We start from the raw sequence: 7,500 nt of genomic DNA on the forward strand, positions 1-7,500 counted from the left end.
AGGTTGGGAACTTCAAGTTGAGAACTTCAAGTTGGGAACTTCAGGTTGGGAACCCCAGGTTGGAACCTCAGGTTGGGAACTCCAGGTTGGGAACTTCAAGTTGAGAACTTCAAGTTGGGAACTTCAGGTTGGGAACCCCAGGTTGGAACCTCAGGTTGGGAACTTCAGGTTGGGAACTTCAAGTTGGGAACTTCAGGTTGGGAACTTCAAGTTGGGAACTTCAGGTTGGGAACTTCAAGTTGGGAACTTCAGGTTGGGAACTTCAAGTTGGGAACTTCAGGTTGGGAACTTCAAGTTGGGAACTTCAAGTTGGGAACTTCAGGTTGGGAACTTCAAGTTGGGAACTTCAGGTTGGGAACTTCAAGTTGGGAACTTCAGGTTGGGAACTTCAAGTTGGGAACTTCAGGTTGGGAACTTCAAGTTGGGAACTTCAGGTTGGGAACTTCAAGTTGGGAACTTCAGGTTGGGAACTTCAAGTTGGGAACTTCAGGTTGGGAACTTCAAGTTGGGAACTTCAGGTTGGAAATCCCAGGTTGGGAACCCCAGGTTGGGAATCCCAGGTTGAGAACCCCAGGTTGGGAACCCCAGGTTGGGAACCCCAGGTTGGAAACCCCAGGTTGAGAACCCCAGGTTGGGAACCCCAGGTTGAGAACCCTAGGTTGGGAACCCCAGGTTGATAACCCCAGGTTGGGAACCCCAGGTTGGGAACCCCAGGTTGGGAACCCCAGGCTGAGAACCCCAGGTTGGGAACCCCAGGTTGAGAACCCCAGGTTGAGAACCCCAGGTTGGGAACCCCAGGTTGAGAACCCCAGGTTGAGAACCCCAGGTTGGGAACCCCAGGTTGAGAACTCCAGGTTGAGAACCCCAGGTTGAGAACCCCAGGTTGAGAACCCCAGGTTGGGAACCCCCACTCAGCTTGGTGGTGGAGCCTCTTCTCCGCCACAGGACAAAGGAGCACTGTGTTGACACACTTCCCCCCTACATTCCAAACTCAAGTGCCTGGGCTGGTGCCCAACATCACGCCAACAGCACGTCAAATCCCTCCTAAAACACTTAGCTCCACTTACTCCAATCTAACACGCGCACACACTCACCTGTTGGATGCTCAAGCCCCATCCACTTAAAAACCATCTTCACCCTTTCCTTCTAAGGCTTTTTTTCAAAGGTTCAAAGGCTCATTTAGCCATTTTAAACGAATTTGTTATTAATAACTTTTTATTTAGTTCCATAGGTCGCTTTAAGAAGTGTGTCGTTTTAGTCAGTAGAAATTCTGTTTTTAAGTGTTTGATTAAAGTTTTATTGATTTTAGGAGGTTCAAATTCCCTTTTAATTGTTTAAAACAAGTTTTTTGACGTTTAAATTCTTTCTTAATGGTTCAGAACACCATTTTTGAGGTTCAGATTATTTCTTAATAGTTTAAAACACCTTCAAGTTCTTTATTATTGGTTCAAAATACTAAATAAAGTTCAAATATCGTTTTGATAGTTTTTTAGCACCTTTGTTGGGTTAAAACCTTTGTCAGAGGATTAAAACACTTTCTAATAACATTTGTTATTACACCAAAGGCGCTTTTTAATAGATCAAAAATCCAATTTACAAATTTTCAGTTTACAAAGAATCTTTTTAATGGGTTAAAAATCCTGTTTGTTCCAATGGTCTTCCGAGTCTTCAAACCCTTATATGAACACTTAAACTCCCATTTAGCGAGTCTAAGCGTGTTTTATAAGGATTCAAATGCTCTTATAGAGGGAGTAAGTACTCTTTGATATTGCCACACGCACCTCTTAACTTGATCAGTAAATGTGTGCGCTTGGTACACTCTTTTGTTTACTCAGAGACTGAACTGCTATTATTGGAAGGTGTATCAAGCCTGCACCACTGCTGGTATTGAATGACACATACATGGAGGGTGTATCAAGCCTCCACCACTGCTAGTATTGAATAACACATACATGGAGGGTGTATCAAGCCTGCACCACTACTGGTATTGAATGACACATACATGGAGGGTGTATCAAGCCTCCACCACTGCTAGTATTGAATAACACATACATGGAGGGTGTATCAAGCCTGCACCACTACTGGTATTGAATGACACATACATGGAGGGTGTATCAAGCCTCCACCACTGCTAGTATTGAATGACACATACATGGAGGGTGTATCAAGCCTGCACCACTGCTAGTATTGAATGACACATACATGGAGGGTGTATCAAGCCTGCACAACTCCTATTGTTGAATAACGGAGGATTGAGCTTGCAACACGCCTGGCACTGCGAATGACTCGCACGGTTTTAGCGCCTCTTACAAGAATTTAAAAATGTGTTTCAATTCAAAGTTTGTCTGACGTATCACTCGGAGTTCTCATCTTAGAAGGAAAATTTGAGAATTAGAGGAGATTTAGAAGTATAATTTAGAAGTATGATTTAGAAGTATGATTTAGAAGTATGATTTAGAAGTATGATTTAGAAGTATGATTTAGAAGTATGATTTAGAAGTATGATTTAGAAGTATGATTTAGAAGTATGATTTAGAAGTATGATTTAGAAGTATGATTTAGAAGTATGATTTAGAAGTATGATTTAGAAGTATGATTTAGAAGTATGATTTAGAAGTATGATTTAGAAGTATGATTTAGAAGTATGATTTAGAAGTATGATTTAGAAGTATGATTTAGAAGTATGATTTAGAAGTATGATTTAGAAGCATAATTTAGAAGTATGATTTAGAAGTATGATTTAGAAGTATGATTTAGAAGTATAATTTCGAAGTATGATTTAGAAGTATGATTTAGAAGTATGATTTAGAAGTATAATTTCGAAGTATGATTTAGAAGTATGATTTAGAAGTATAATTTAGAAGTATAATTTAGAAGTATGATTTAGAAGTATGATTTAGAAGTATGATTTAGAAGTATAATTTAGAAGTATAATTTAGAAGTATGATTTAGAAGTATGATTTAGAAGTATGATTTAGAAGTATAATTTAGAAGTATGATTTAGAAGTATGATTTAGAAGTATAATTTAGAAGTATAATTTAGAAGTATGATTTAGAAGTATGATTTAGAAGTATAATTTAGAAGTATAATTTAGAAGTATAATTTAGAAGTATGATTTAGAAGTATAATTTAGAAGTATGATTTAGAAGTATGATTTAGAAGTATGATTTAGAAGTATGATTTAGAAGTATGATTTAGAAGTATGATTTCGAAGTATAATTTAGAAGTATAATTTAGAAGTATGATTTAGAAGTATGATTTAGAAGTATGATTTAGAAGTATGATTTAGAAGTATGATTTAGAAAAGATCTGAAAGCAGATTAGAATGAATTAGAACAATGGCATCAGTCAGTTATCTTTATTTTGAAATGTTTCGTCCACACAGTTGACTTCTTCAGTCGACAAATGCATAATGTTTCGCCCATTTTATGTATCAGAATTCTGAAGGAGAGCAAGAGAGCCTTCTGCTATTTTATTTTAATCTCAAATATATTCTAATCCAGTCTAATATATTTTTATATAAAATCAATTCTAATCTATTCTAAATTCAAATATTTTCTAATACATTCTAATCTATTCTAATTAATTTCAATGATAATTAAGACACATGTGGAACAGTCAGGTATCTTTATTTCGAAATGTTTCGTCCACACAGTTGACTTCTTCAGTCGAGTACAGAAGAGGCAGCAGACGCAGTAGAGATGTAGAGACGATATCATCAGTCCATCACAGTTGAAGACGTAGTTTTGAGGTGGTCAGTCCCTCAGCCTTGAGAACAGTTGTGTTACATAGTCTGGAACATTGTTCCGGACTATGTAGCATTGTTCCAGCCTATGAAACCATGTTCCAGACTATGGAACATTGTTGCAGATTGTGTAATATGGAGCAGAACTCTTCTTCAGGCTGAGGGACTGACCACCTCAGAACTACATCCTCAAGGGTGATGGACTGATTACATCATCTCTACATCTCTACTGCGTCTGCTGCCTCTTCTGTACTCGACTGAAGAAGTCAACTGTGTGGACGAAACATTTCGAAATAAAGATACCTGACTGTTCCACATGTGTCTTAATTATCATTGAAATTAATTAGAATAGATTAGAATGTATTAGAAAATATTTGAATTTAGAATAGATTAGAATTGATTTTATATAAAAATATATTAGACTGGATTAGAATATATTTGAGATTAAAATAAAATAGCAGAAGGCTCTCTTGCTCTCCTTCAGAATTCTGATACATAACATGGGCGAAACATTATGCATTTGTCGGTATTGTATAATTTGAGCAATACAATACGAATGCAATGCGAATACAGTAAGCTCATTTTTCACAGTGAACTTTTTGGAACGTGCTTATGTGAACGCTGGGAAGTTCAAAATTCGTTTTTCAATTGTTATAATTGTTATACTGGGCAAAAAACAGATATATCGTCATCGGCATTCTTAACTGTTTATTATAACAAACAGGAAGATATATACACTGAGAGGTGTATATCTCTAGTGTATATACACTGAGAAGTGTATATCTCTAGTGTATATACACTGGGAGGTGTATATCTCACAGTGTATATACACTGAGAGGTGTATATCTCTCAGTGTATATACACTGAGAGGTGTATATCTCTAGTGTATATACACTGGGAGGTGTATATCTCACAGTGTATATACACTGAGAGGTGTATATCTCACAGTGTATATACACTGAGAGGTGTATATCTCTAGTGTATATACACTGAGAAGTGTATATCTCTAGTGTATATACACTGGGAGGTGTATATCTCACAGTGTATATACACTGAGAGGTGTATATCTCTAGTGTATATACACTGAGAAGTGTATATCTCTAGTGTATATACACTGGGAGGTGTATATCTCACAGTGTATATACACTGAGAGGTGTATATCTCTAGTGTATATACACTGGGAGGTGTATATCTCTAGTGTATATACACTGAGAGGTGTATATCTCTAGTGTATATACACTGGGAGGTGTATATCTCACAGTGTATATACACTGAGAGGTGTATATCTCACAGTGTATATACACTGAGAGGTGTATATCTCTAGTGTATATACACTGAGAAGTGTATATCTCTAGTGTATATACACTGGGAGGTGTATATCTCACAGTGTATATACACTGAGAGGTGTATATCTCACAGTGTATATACACTGAGAGGTGTATATCTCTAGTGTATATACACTGAGAGTTTGCATTAATCACTATTTTAGCTAATAAAATATTCTTGACTGTTTGAAGGACTTTGAACCTCATTAACCAACTTGATAAAGCTCTACACAGAGTGAAACATGACTTGATAAAGCTCTACACAGAGTGAAACATGACTTGATAAAGCTCTACACAGAGTGAAACATGACTTAATAAAGCTCTACACAGAGTGAAACATGACTTGATAAAGCTCTACACAGAGTGAAACATGACTTGATAAAGCTCTACACAGAGTGAAACATGACTTGATAAAGCTCTACACAGAGTGAAACATGACTTGATAAAGCTCTACACAGAGTGAAACATGACTTAATAAAGCTCTACACAGAGTGAAACATGACTTGATAAAGCTCTACACAGAGTGAAACATGACTTGATAAAGCTCTACACAGAGTGAAACATGACTTGATAAAGCTCTACACAGAGTGAAACATGACTTGATAAAGCTCTACACAGAGTGAAACATGACTTGATAAAGCTCTACACAGAGTGAAACATGACTTGATAAAGCTCTACACAGAGTGAAACATGACTTGATAAAGCTCTACACAGAGTGAAACATGACTTGATAAAGCTCTACACAGAGTGAAACATGACTTGATAAAGCTCTACACAGAGTGAAACATGACTTGATAAAGCTCTACACAGAGTGAAACATGACTTGATAAAGCTCTACACAGAGTGAAACATGACTTGATAAAGCTCTACACAGAGTGAAACATGACTTGATAAAGCTCTACACAGAGTGAAACATGACTTGATAAAGCTCTACACAGAGTGAAACATGACTTGATAAAGCTCTACACAGAGTGAAACATGACTTGATAAAGCTCTACACAGAGTGAAACATGACTTGATAAAGCTCTACACAGAGTGAAACATGACTTGATAAAGCTCTACACAGAGTGAAACATGACTTGATAAAGCTCTACACAGAGTGAAACATGACTTAATAAAGCTCTACACAGAGTGAAACATGACTTGATAAAGCTCTACACAGAGTGAAACATGACTTGATGAAGCTCTACACAGAGTGAAACATGACTTGATAAAGCTCTACACAGAGTGAAACATGACTTGATGAAGCTCTACACAGAGTGAAACATGACTTGATAAAGCTCTACACAGAGTGAAACATGACTTGATAAAGCTCTACACAGAGTGAAACATGACTTGATGAAGCTCTACACAGAGTGAAACATGACTTGATAAAGCTCTACACAGAGTGAAACATGACTTGATAAAGCTCTACACAGAGTGAAACATGACTTGATAAAGCTCTACACAGAGTGAAACATGACTTGATAAAGCTCTACACAGAGTGAAACATGACTTGATAAAGCTCTACACAGAGTGAAACATGACTTGATAAAGCTCTACACAGAGTGAAACATGACTTGATAAATCTCTACACAGAGTGAAACATGACTTGATAAAGCTCTACACAGAGTGAAACATGACTTGATAAAGCTCTACACAGAGTGAAACATGACTTGATAAATCTCTACACAGAGTGAAACATGACTTGATAAAGCTCTACACAGAGTGAAACATGACTTGATAAAGCTCTACACAGAGTGAAACATGACTTGATAAAGCTCTACACAGAGTGAAACATGACTTGATAAAGCTCTACACAGAGTGAAACATGACTTGATAAAGCTCTACACAGAGTGAGACATGACTTGATAAAGCTCTACACAGAGTGAAACATGACTTGATAAAGCTCTACACAGAGTGAGACATGACTTGATAAAGCTCTACACAGAGTGAAACATGACTTGATAAAGCTCTACACAGAGTGAAACATGACTTGATAAATCTCTACACAGAGTGAGACATGACTTGATAAAGCTCTACACAGAGTGAAACATGACTTGATAAAGCTCTACACAGAGTGAAACATGACTTGATAAATCTCTACACAGAGTGAAACATGACTTGATAAAGCTCTACACAGAGTGAAACATGACTTGATAAAGCTCTACACAGAGTGAAACATGACTTGATAAAGCTCTACACAGAGTGAAACATGACTTGATAAAGCTCTACACAGAGTGAAACATGACTTGATAAAGCTCTACACAGAGTGAAACATGACTTGATAAATCTCTACACAGAGTGAAACATGACTTGATAAATCTCTACACAGAGTGAAACATGACTTGATAAAGTTCTACACAGAGTGAAACATGACTTGATAAATCTCTACACAGAGTGAAACATGACTTGATAAAGCTCTACACAGAGTGAAACATGACTTGATA

The 7,500-nt window shown here is 37.0% G+C and overlaps 1 protein-coding gene across 2 annotated transcripts in view; it reads right to left on the minus strand.

Moving 5' to 3' along the window:
- Positions 1 to 7,500, minus strand: part of LOC128687505 (T-cell leukemia homeobox protein 2-like) — a 258,367-nt gene that overhangs the window by 97,082 nt on the left and 153,785 nt on the right. The gene's annotated exons all lie outside the window — the stretch shown is intronic.

This window comes from Cherax quadricarinatus, chromosome 11, assembly GCF_038502225.1.
Source record: "Cherax quadricarinatus isolate ZL_2023a chromosome 11, ASM3850222v1, whole genome shotgun sequence".
Classification (NCBI taxonomy): domain Eukaryota; kingdom Metazoa; phylum Arthropoda; class Malacostraca; order Decapoda; family Parastacidae; genus Cherax; species Cherax quadricarinatus.